Source organism: Schistocerca piceifrons, chromosome X (assembly GCF_021461385.2).
Source record: "Schistocerca piceifrons isolate TAMUIC-IGC-003096 chromosome X, iqSchPice1.1, whole genome shotgun sequence".
In the NCBI taxonomy this organism is placed as follows: Eukaryota; Metazoa; Arthropoda; class Insecta; order Orthoptera; family Acrididae; genus Schistocerca; species Schistocerca piceifrons.
This window is the reverse complement of record NC_060149.1, coordinates 880231038-880244068: the sequence shown is the minus strand read 5'-3', so window position 1 is coordinate 880244068 and position 13031 is coordinate 880231038.

Here is a 13031-nt window from a genome sequence, read left to right as displayed (position 1 = left end):
CCTTTGAGATTGCATGTGGTGAGCTCATGTCGATCGAGAATGCCTTTAAGGCGACAAAGACGCCATTATCAACACTCACTGAGTTCGAAAGAGGTTGTGTAATAGAGCTACGAGAAGCTGGACGTTCCTTCTGCGATACTGGAGAAAGGCTTGGTAGGAATGTAGCCACTGTACATGTCTGCTGGCAGTAGTGGTCACGAGAACGTACGATAGCAAGAAGAGCGGGCTCCGGAAGGCCACGTGGCACTACGGAGAGGGAAGACCACCGTGTTCGGTGTACGGCTCTGGCGTACCGTACTGCATCCGCAGCAGCAATTTGAGCAGCAGCTGGTACCACAGTGACATAAATAACTGTTAGAAATCGGTTACCTCACGGACAGCTCCCAGCCAGACGCCCTGTAGCGTGAATCACACTGAGCCTAAATCACGGTTATTTGCGACTTCAGTGATGTCAAGCGAGAGTTCACTGAAGGGTTGGGTGGAAGTCTGTCGTGTTTTCTGGTGAAAGCTGATTCTGCATTCGTGCCAGTGATGGACGTGTGTTGGTTAGAAGCAGGCCGGCTGAAGGCCTGCATCCAACCTGTCTGCGTGCTAGACACAATGGACCTTCTAACAACCCTACCACAACAAAGGTCAAAAATTAATTACGATTGTAGTGTTGCTCACGCTGCTAAATATTGCATTTTCGGGCAACAACAAAGTTATATTATGTGGTAGGTGTCATTAGAGCACAGTTAATAAAGTCATTTCTCGAAATAATGGATAAACTAGGCACTCATCTTTTCGTGTTTCCCACGCTGGTCTCGTTGTGAACTCATGGCTAAATCGTCGAAAATCTAGGTAGTGATGATTCCAAGCTCGGATGCAAAGAGGCCTAGGTGTTATTCTGCGATATTCAAAAGTTTTATATATGTGGTGGTGGTGGTGGTTAGTGTTTAACGTCCCGTCGACAACGAGGTCATTAGAGACGGAGCGCAAGCTCGGGTTAGGGAAGGATTGGGAAGGAAATCGGCCGTGCCCTTTCAAAGGAACCATCCCGGCATTTGCCTGAAACGATTTAGGGAAATCACGGAAAACCTAAATCAGGATGGCCGGAGACGGGATTGAACCGTCGCCCTCCCGAATGCGAGTCCAGTGTGCTAACCACTGCGCCACCTCGCTCGGTTATATATGTGTTTCATAAACCATTCTTGAAGATTAAACTTTTGCAAGTTAGGACAATGGTGATGTAAAAAAGTAATCAGCACTCCGAATTTAAGTTACACTTCTTTTTTACTACTTTTGTTGCAATATCACGTAACTCGTTCCAAAACATCACTTCACAATATAGAACATACTTAAAAATATCTTCCTCACTGTTAGTTCACATTTCATAAACTGACTACAATTTGCGTCTTTTTAGCATGACGACCAAAGCTTGACTCTCTAATAACCGCTTACGCGCCCAAAAATCAGAGTTACAAGTACGTCAAAGATCGTAGTGACAAAAGAAAGAATACACATAAGAATAATATTATTGCAATATATACATATCGATGTACCGAAGTAAATCAACATTAATGAAATCAAATCTGAATGTTATCAAAGAAATATGTTAACTATTTTACAGAAACACACTAGAATATTGCTGGTATCGAGAGGTTGAGGTGAGGTGCCGTAATGGTTACGTAATTCAAGTACCATTACAACCTCCATCTGGAGTTATGGTCTGGGGTGCGATTTCGTATGATAGCAGGAGCACACTTATGGTTATCTCAAGCTCCCGCCAGCAAATTTGTACGTCAATTTGGTGATTCGACCAGTTGTGCTGCCATTTATGAACAGCATTCCAGGGGTATTTTCCAACAGGGTAACGCTCGTCCACATACCACTGTTGTTACTCAACATCCTCTACAGAGTGTCGACATTTTGCCTTGACCTTCCCGACCACCAGATCTGTCTCCAATCGAGCACATATGGGACATCATCGGACGACAATTCCAGCGTCACCTTCAACCAGCTTCAACCACCCCTGTATTGACCGACTAAGTGCAACAGGCATTGAACTACATCCCACAAACTGATATCCAACACCTGCACAACACAATGCATTCACATTCGCTTGCTTGCATTCAACATTCTGGCGGTCACACCGGTTATTAACGTACCAGCATTTCATTTTTGAAGTAACTTATCTCTCGTTTACATTAAGATACGATCTTGAAATGTTAATCACTTAAGTATTTTACCTAGACAAATCTGCCCCGGAGATTTCATTACTCTACATTAATTATTTTTGATGTTGCTATTATTTTCCGTCTGTGTAATTCGATGGCAATAAAATATAACGACATCTTCATTGGCTACTGGTCGACCATCAATCGATCCTAAAATGATAGTTATTTTAGAATTAGTATCGAAGTTACAATATTGGCCACAAAACCATCGTTACTATGTGTGATAGGACCTATGCTACGTTTATACGTTAACAGTCATGTTTCACCATCCTTTTAATATTGACGAGTTACACTTAGTAACCATTGCGCTGTCGCCAACTTAGTGCGTAGGTACCGATTCTTTAGCAAGCATGAGATGAGTTGCGCTAGTAACAGTGGTATTATGTCCAACATCGTCCTTATGTGATGTTGCTTTAGTAAGCAACATCTGGGGTTGGTTGCTGGTCAACCGAAATTAGTAATCAACAAGTTGTACACTGAAGAGCCAAAGAAACTGGTAGCCCTGTCTAATGTAGTGTAGGGCCCACGCGAGCACGCAGAAGTGTTGCAACACGACGTAGCATGAACTCGACTAATGTCTGAAGTAGTGCTGGAGAGAAATGACACTATGAATACTGCAGGGCTGTCCATAAATCCCTAAGAGTACGAGGAGGTGGAGCTCTCTTCCGAACAGCACCTTGCAAGGTATCCCAGATATGTGAAGGTAGTATCTAGACATATGGGGGGTCCCATATCACTCCAGCTTTACCCGACCCACACCATGACAGAGCCTCCACCAGCTTGAACAGTCCCCTGCTGACATGCAGGATCCATGGATTCATGAGGTTGTCTCCATACCCGCTCGATACAATTTGAAACGAGACTCGTCCGACCAGGCAACATGTTTCCAGTCATCAACAGTCCAACGTTGGTGTTGACGGGCCCAGGCGAGGCGTAAAGTTTTGTGTCGTGCAGTCATCAACGGTACAAGAGTCGGTCTTCGGCTCCGAAAGCCCATATCGATGGTGTCTCGTTGGATGGTTCACATGCTAACACTTGTTGATGGCTCAGCATTGAAATCTGCAGCAGTTTGCGGAAGAGTTGCGCTTTTCTCGCGTCGAACGATTCTCTTCAGTCGTCGGTGATCCCGTTCTTGCACGATCTTTTTCCAGCCGCAGCGATGTGTCGGAGATTTGATGTTTTACCGCATTCCTAATATTCACGGTACACTTGTGAAATGGTCGTAAGGGAAAATGCCCACTTCATCGCTACCTCGGAGATGCTGTGTCCCATCGCTCGTGAGCCGACTATAACACCACGTTCATACTCACTTAAATTTTGATAACCTGCCATTGTAGCAGCAGTAACCGATCTAACAACTGCCCCAGACACTTGGAGTCTTATACAGGGTGGTCCATTGATCGTGACCGGGCCAAATATCTCACAAAATAAGCGTCAAACGAAAAATCTACAAAGAACGAAACTTGTCTAGCTTGAAGGGGGAAACCAGATGGCGCTATGGTTGACCCGCTAGATGGCGCTGTCATAGGTCAAACGGATATCAAGTGCGTTTTTTTTAAATAGCAACCCCCATTTTTATTACATATTCGTGTAGTACCTAAAGAAATATAAATGTTTTAGTTGGACCACTTTTTTCGCTTTGTGATAGATGGCGCTGTAATAGTCACAAACATATGGCTCACAATTTTAGACGAACAGTTGGTAACAGGTAGGTTTTTTAAATTAAAATACAGAACGTAGGTACGTTTGAACATTTTATTTCGGTTGTTCCAATGTGATACATGCACCTTTCTGAACTTTCATTTCTGAGAACGCATGCTGTTACAGCATGATTACCTGTAAATACCACATTAATGCAATAAATGCTCAAAATGATGTCCGTCAACCTCAATGCATTTGGCAATACGTGTAACGACGTTCCTCTCAACAGCGAGTAGTACGCCTTCCGTAGTTTTCGCACATACATTGACAATGCGCTGACGCATGTTGTCAGGCGTTGTCGGTGGATCACGATAGCAAATATCCTTCAACTTTCCCCACAGAAAGAAATCCGGGGACGTCAGATCCAGTGAACGTGCGGGCCATGGTATGGTGCTTCGACGACCAATCCACCTGTCATGAAATATGCTATTCAATACCGCTTCAACCGCACGCGAGCTATGTGCCGGACATCCATAATGTTGGAAGTACATCGCCATTCTGTCACGCAGTGAAACATCTTGTAGTAACATCGGTAGAACATTACGTAAGAAATCAGCATACATTACACATTTTAGATTGCCATCGATAAAATGGGGGCCAATTATCCTTCCTCCCATAATACCGTACCATACATTAACCCGCCAAGTCGCTGATGTTCCACTTGTCGCAGCCATTGTGGATTTTCCGTTGCCCAATAGTGCATATTATGCCGGTTTACGTTACCGCTGTTGGTGAATGACGCTTCGTCGATAAATAGAACGCGCGCAAAAGATCTGTCATTTTCCCGTGATTTCTCTTGTGCCCAGTGGCAGAACTGCATACGACGTTCATAGTCGTCGCCATGCAATTCCTGGTGCATAGAAATATGGTACGGGTGCAATCGATGTTGATGCAGCATTCTCAACACCGACGTTTTTGAGATTCCCGATTCTCGGGCAATTTGTCTGCTGCTGATGTGCGTATTAGCCGATACAGCAGCTAAAACACCTACTTGGGCATCATCATTTGTTGCAGGTCGTGGTTGACGTTTCACATGTGGCTGAACACTTCCTCTTTCCTTAAATAACGTAACTATCCGGCGAACGGTCCGGACACTTGGATGATGTCGTCCAGGATACCGAGCAGCATACATAGCACACGCCAGTTGGGCATTTTGATCACAATAGCCATACATCAACACGATATCGCCCTTTCCGCAATTGGTGAACTGTCCATTTTAACACGGGTAATGTATCACGAAGCAAATACCGTCCACACTGGCGGAATGTTACGTGATACCACGTACTTATACATTTGTGACTATTACAGCGCCATCCATCACAAAGCAAAAAAAGTGATCCAACTAAAACATTCATATTTCTTTACGTACTACACGAATATGTAATAAAAATGGGGTTTGCTATTTAAAAAAAAAACGCAGTTGATATCCGTTTGACCAATGGCAGCGCCATCTAGCGGGCCAACAATAGCTCCATCTGGTTTCCCCCTCAAAGCTAGACGAGTTTCGTTCCTTGTAGTTTTTTCTTTTGATGCTTATTTCGTGAGATATTTGGCCCGGTCACTATCAATGGACCACCCTGTATAGGTGTTGCCGACCGCAGCGTCGTATTCTGCGTGCTTACATGTCTCTATATTTCAACATGCATGCCATACCGGTTTCTATAGTGTAACTTATTTTATAAGAGGCAATCAAAAAGTTCGAAGGTCCTGTTTACAAGTCTCTGTTTGTAAACCAGCATCGGAGTCTCGCTGTGTTCCATAACCGCTGCAGCAGCTCCCATGAACGAAAACTTTTAGATCGCTTCTTGTTTCAGGTGTTACCTGCGGCTGACCTCATACAGCAGTATGGTTATGATGAGCGATTTTGAGTAAGTGTGCTATTCTATGTGCAATAACGTCAGCTGCACTCGTGTGGCTGCCTATTCGGGTATGACACGCGAGTTGGGAGCCAGTCACTAAAACAGAGGTGTTTTTCTTTGTGTCAGGAGTTTTTGACGAAATTTTAGTCACCAACATTCTCCTCCGAATGGAAAATATGTTGTTAGCGCCTACCAACATTGTGATGAAATAAAAGAAAACAGAGCTCGCACAAAAAGATTTTAGTTCGACAAGGACAGAAGCTGTGGAAATGAATTAAAATTTACACCAAGGTCGGGACTTGAACCAAGGTCTCCTGCTTACGAGGGATGTGTTATCCATTACACTACCTTGGCATTCTGGCTAACACCGCTGCACAGACTATCCTCGTCCAATCTCGTCCCTAACACACACACTTCTGTTCACGACTCAGCCCATCCTGATTTTCCCCTTCTTAAATCGCCAGTATTGGCGAGGCTCTTCGATAATGGAACAACAGCCCAGCTTTGTAGATAATGGGGAAATGCTGCCTGTAGCTCAAGAGAAAGATTTCCCAATTCCGTACAAAGCTGGGGTGCTGTGCAGCTGTGTTAGCCAGAATGGCAAGATGATGTAGTAGATACCACATCTGCCTCGGCAGAAATTTTAATTCATTTCTTCAGCTTCTATTCTAATCGAAAATAAAGTTGAGACTGAATATGTCTCCAGGAAAATGGAATTCCACTAAATATTTAAGTGTTCGTTTTCTCGCGTGCTGTCAGAGACTGGAACGGCAGAGAAATAGCTTGAAGGTGATCGATCAACCCTGTGCCAAGCACTTAATTGTAAATTGCAGAGTGATCATGTAGATGTGATGTATGCGTAGCTCCTGACGCGCATCCCATCTTGCACAGGGCCTCCTCCCACCCTCCGCCCTCAATGCAAGACGCAGTGGCACGCGCAGTGTCGTTGCCGAGCGGTGCGTGTGCAAGTGCGTCAGCCATCTGCTATCGATGTAGCACTACACTATACAACATGTACCGTACGCGTCAAATATAATAATTTTTTAACATGGTTTATGTTCCCTAATGTAAAAAAAATGTTCCGTTCCTTACGTCACCCTTCTGGAGATCGGTTATTTTCTACTGATGCAAAAAAAAAAAAAAAGTTCCGTTCCTTACTTCACCCTCTTGGGTATTTTTTTCCTTCAATTTCTCAGGTAGCTTAGGTTCTTCTCCAGGGTCCAACCTCCCTTCATGCCAAATTTAATGGAAATCGATTGAGTGGGTTCATCGTGAAAGCTTCACAGAATTACTTTCGCGTTTAATAATGTTAGAATGAAAGTGTGGATTAAACATGTGATATGCTTGTATAAATATAGTATTCATTACGTTCAGTCGTATTCTGTACAACAATTCAACCAATAAAAGCATTTCCACAAATATGATAACGTTCAAAAGTAAAAGAGTACGTAGCTTTTTTAAAGAGTAAGTATGTTTCCCTAATTAACGTTGTATTCTTCAAATCCATAAATGTATTGTACTATACACTTTCTAAAGTAGCCTATTTTATTCCCAGCCGTTACGTGACACATGTATCTGTTTCTTAATATCTCAGCTAAATTACGGAGAATGAAGTAGCATGAAAATTAAGGGTCTCGAAAAGGGTAAGGGATTCTAGGAATTATAGGCTACATATAACGAAGACGTGTAGGAAAAGATTCAGCGCAAAATTGAACAAATGAAAGCAACAGCGTTCCCCTGATCTGCAAGCTCTTTTAAAAATAAAACACTGCTCATATAGTTGTACTTTGCAGAGCAGTCTTCACAGTTGGAATGCTTGGTAAATACTTATTATTCTGAAAGCACACTTCGAATTAATATCACATAAATTATAATGTTATGAAAGTTGGAGAGTCTTACGCCATTATAGTTCTTAAATTAACTGTGTGATACATATACGTATCAAATTTTCGGAGGTATGCTTTTCAAAGCCTATATTTTTCTGAAATGCAATTTCTTGGACGTTATAGTACTGTACTGTTTACAAATATAAGCAAATTATTATTATTTCATTAAATTATATTATATATTTGATGCTAGTTAAACTACTTATTAGCATTATTATATAAATTTTATATATTTTATTGTTATTATTACTAAAATCGTACACGGTCTGAAAGTAGGGCTGATGGCAAGTTATGTTTGGGAGGGGCAGGGACAGATACCGTAACAAACTGTGGGCCTATCCCCTCCCCCATCGCTACCTCCGCCAGAACCGAACGCTGGATACGCAGCTTTTCAGACTATACGGAATGTCCTCTTTTCGTCGCTCAGTTGCCTGTGTTGAAAATTCAGAGTACATGTATATAGGGCGGGGAAAACAAGGCGAGAATAAGGTCAGAGCAAGGTAGGGGACGTGAAATTGAGCAAAATTTTCCAGATAACCATAGGCCGGAAATGCACCGTTGTGGGGCTGCGGCCATCAAAAGACAGCCAATCAGCGTCGAGTGTATGGAAGCGTGTGCATGTAAACTAACTTGCCCCACCCAGTACCTGTTATGCTAAAGAGCGCAGTTATTAAATTAGCTAAAGGTAATAGCTTCAGTCCAACAGTCAACGCTAGTGAAACCTTAAACTCTCATCCAGTTTGGTTACTTTAGACGCGAATTTTATGTGATGTTCCTGGGTGAAGCCCGGCTATTGAATTAGCAACTCTAAAAGTACCGTAATGTCATCACCGTAATGCCATTAATTTTAAAAATCTTTGATGATGAAGTTGAAACTCAATATGCGCCCAGAAAAATATAATCACATCGGATCAGTTTTAAAGATGATTTCGAATCGATGTCCCTCACCCTGGTCTGATCCTATTGGTTTTCGCCATCCAGTAACATCAACAATCAGGAACTGTTTAATGGTAGTAGTGTTTATTGAAGAACAAAGCAAAATTCGTAATGAATATTCTTGGTAAAGGCCGTATAGTAAACTTTCTACACTGCTGGGAACTGAAACAAAAGGGAAAGCGTCGTACAAACATTTCCAGTCATCAAAAGTTATTTGCTGGAGGAAATATATTCATAGAAGCAAATCAAAGAGTTTTGGAAAGGAACACGGCGCCTTTCTGCTATATACTTTGCATCTTATTTTCTATGTAACTGCGAAGTAACACAAAAACTGTATTCTCCTCCTTCACCAGTGGCGTTTTTACTCACTGTTGAAATGATTTTCACTAAAAAGTCCTTTTTTATGCTCAAGTTTTTATATACAGTGTAGGATTTATTTTAGAAAGTGGTGTGTTAGGCCTCATAAATGGACATGCCTTGATAATTTGAAGGTTGTTTGTCAATTATTTGGGCAGTGCGGACTGAAATAATACATGTGTCAAAAATTAATCATGGAAATATTGGTTTAGCCGTTGTATTACTGAGGTTCATATGAAAGTATTTCCATGTATGCTTCACAATCTATACTTATTATTCATTTTTACTCCAATATAAGTTCATTTTCCTTTGTTTTCATTGAAATAAGTTACGTGTGAACATTATAACACATATAGTGCGTTCACGTGTGAAGTTTAGTAATTAACTGAATACGACATCATTATGGATGAATATATACTATTTTGTTTCATAGTTGTTAAAATAACATTGGAAATAATGGTGGGCGACAGCTGTAACCCACACGACCAATAATGTGGCAGAAATTCACGCGACTCCTATAATTTTACTTACATTTAAATGCACTATGCAATATGAGACAATATCACAAATGATTACTAAATGCCTTGAATGTCATTTTCTTCTAGTCATTGCGTTGTATTACAATAACCTTTATTTAATTTGATATCCCTTACTGCAGGTAAGTACCACATTTGAAGATGACCGTCTCTGTACTGCGCTTTCACGAACCCACGTTACTTCCCTGTCAGAATTTATACCATAGCAGCTGATCGTTAAGAACCACGAACGCTCATGAGTTGGCAATACTGAAAGACAAACAGTAAACAGTTCCCCCTCTCACATCCTCTAACCTCGCAGTGACTGCGTTACTTCACCATTACTGCCACTGTAGGTATTTTTTTTTTTTTGGTAACTGGGTGGGAAAACTACTCTCTTAAGAAGCCCTTAACAATAGTTGACGTCTTTGGATTCGGCTGTTACTTGCTAGATGTATATTGTTATAAGATACGGCTGAGAACGGCGGGCGGCGCGCAGTTTGAAGACCACTGGTCTAGAAGTTAATGATATGGTGCGGCTTTTGCGTGCTGTACCACCAAAAATCGACATGTAAAGGGCGCTTTTAGATCACACAGGCTTTCATGTCACATCTCTAAAAAAATTTGTTCGTTTAACCTTGCAAGATACGGTGATAATTTTACTGGACTTCACTCAGGAAAAGGACCTCTTCCAGTGGAAAGTTATTAACTCACTGCCAAATCCCAAATAGGACGACAATGTTCAATTTTAGTAATCAGAATTTGTATGCTTACTAGAGGCAGCTGCGAGCACTAGTTGTTGTGAGTAGGATGTTCACCACACAGTTCACACCTGTGGACGATACGCACAGGATTGCCGGAATTCCAATGCTAAGAGATCGATTCCGGCAATCTAGGAGAAAATTGAGGTCGTCAGCGCGTAATTCGGAAAACAGTCTCGTCAGTGCCCTGAGCAACCAGGTGCATTGGTGAACGATCAAGAGACGGCCGGGCATGTTGCGTGAGTAGCTACGAGCGACCCATGCAACAAGAGAAAGGAAAACAAGTAAGAAGTTCAACGAAAAGACATACTGCAAGAAGAAGTACCAGAATGAAGTCAGAAAAGCATTGAATGTGGTATAAGCTATAGCACACCGAGGTCAAAATCCCCGAGAATTCACAACGACGACGATGACGACGAGCGAGCGCCAGCTGATTTGAAGCCAGTACTAATCGTGGGCGACCCTATCACTCGGCCATGCTCTGGAGAATACCTTGGTGTCACAATGGACAGGCGCCTAATGTGGAAGGAGCACACTCGGGAGGTGAGGGGCAAAGTATTGGGCCCGAAGGGGTTACTATACCCCACGAAGACGTTGCCCTCACACTGCGACATCAAGTTGTACCTAGCACTCTTTGTGCCAGGGCTCGATTGTGCTGCCACGGCACGGGGAAACGCCACAGAAACATCACTGAATACGTAGCAAACGGTGCAGAATAAATCGCCCAGGCTTGCAGATGCACATGTCTCGGGGCTTCCCGACCAGAGAACGACACCAGATTGAAGGAATTTCAACGCTTAAATATAGATTCTGGCACTCTGCAAAAAGATTGTACGCGACAGCGTAGGAATTGGGCAAGCAACTCGTCAGTGGCTCGAGCAATCTGCTACACTGGCGACCTACATTCTACGAGATTGCCGGACCTGCTGCATGATTAGTCACGCCACGCTGCAAGAGATGAAGACGTCGCCAAGTGACACCGAAAGGAGAAAAATCACACTAGGAGGCCACGCAACTTCAACACCAGAAATAAGAAGGAACAGCAGCAACTACTCAACCTGCGACTAAACGGGGCAGGGGGCCACATGCAAGTTACAAGTGAGTGAATGCAAGTGAAGGAGTCATATCCATTAGTCGTCTCTCCGCAGTCTACCTTGGGTGTAGTAAAACTTTGCTAAATATTCCTTGTGGTTAGTACGAGACTTTCATTCCTGAACGATGTTGTGAACGCCGAGTATAGCAATCTGAACTTCGTATTGACTGTTTTCCATAATGCCATATGTGTTAAATACCACATGGCAGGTGGAGCATTCTCCTTGTGCAGTACTGATTGAGAGTATTATGGCAGTTTAGTGAACTTCACTTGAGGGTAAGCATCTTAATGCTTGAACATTACCGATGGTAAGCTACTGATCAACTTTTTGTCGTTACGTAAACTGTCGCCTTAGCGAACTAAGACAGACCATTGTTAGAAAGGAACTTCTGCATTATTTCATCGTCAAAAAAGTGGACAGAACAATGTCGTCGTAAATATGAATGAAATGTTATCAGAGTAGAAACAGGTTTTTCCGAAGATTTGTGTTAGACCATTTGGTAGAAATAGTTTTTCTTTCCTTGTATGAACATTAATTACGGATCTGATGCGACGGACATGAGGAAGCCGCAAAGAGGACACTGTTTCTCCACTATTTTTCAAGTGACTTTCATCTCTACCGTTAGGGAGCTGCCAAATTATAGACAGAAAGACAACTGTGAACATCACTATCCAGGAAAATTATTCTTAAAAGATTCCGTCAATGAACAATTTATTAGAAATTTTTATATACCATCTCACCAATGCATCCCTACATATGTTTTCCAATGAAATGTTTGCTTTACCGACCATGGGATAATTAAGTCTCGAAGCCAAATCAAGTACTTCGTGAACCGCTTGGATTATAATTTTGGACGAACATTACAGACTGTAATATTATACACTCCTGGAAATTGAAATAAGAACACCGTGAATTCATTGTCTCAGGAAGGGGAAACTTTATTGACACATTCCTGGGGTCAGATACATCACATGATCACACTGACAGAACCACAGGCACATAGACACAGGCAACAGAGCATGCACAATGTCGGCACTACTACAGTGTATATCCACCTTTCGCAGCAATGCAGGCTGCTATTCTCCCATGGAGACGATCGTAGAGATGCTGGATGTAGTCCTGTGGAACGGCTTGCCATGCCATTTCCACCTGGCGCCTCAGTTGGACCAGCGTTCGTGCTGGACGTGCAGACCGCGTGAGACGACGCTTCATCCAGTCCCAAACATGCTCAATGGGGGACAGATCCGGAGATCTTGCTGGCCAGGGTAGTTGACTTACACCTTCTAGAGCACGTTGGGTGGCACGGGATACATGCGGACGTGCATTGTCCTGTTGGAACAGCAAGTTCCCTTGCCGGTCTAGGAATGGTAGAACGATGGGTTCGATGACGGTTTGGGTGTACCGTACACTATTCAGTGTCCCCTCGACGATCACCAGTGGTGTACGGCCAGTGTAGGAGATCGCTCCCCACACCATGATGCCGGGTGTTGGCCCTGTGTGCCTCGGTCGTATGCAGTCCTGATTGTGGCGCTCACCCGCACGGCGCCAAACACGCATACGACCATCATTGGCACCAAGGCAGAAGCGACTCTCATCGCTGAAGACGACACGTCTCCATTCGTCCCTCCATTCACGCCTGTCGCGACACCACTGGAGGCGGGCTGCACGATGTTGGGGCGTGAGCGGAAGACGGCCTAACGGTGTGC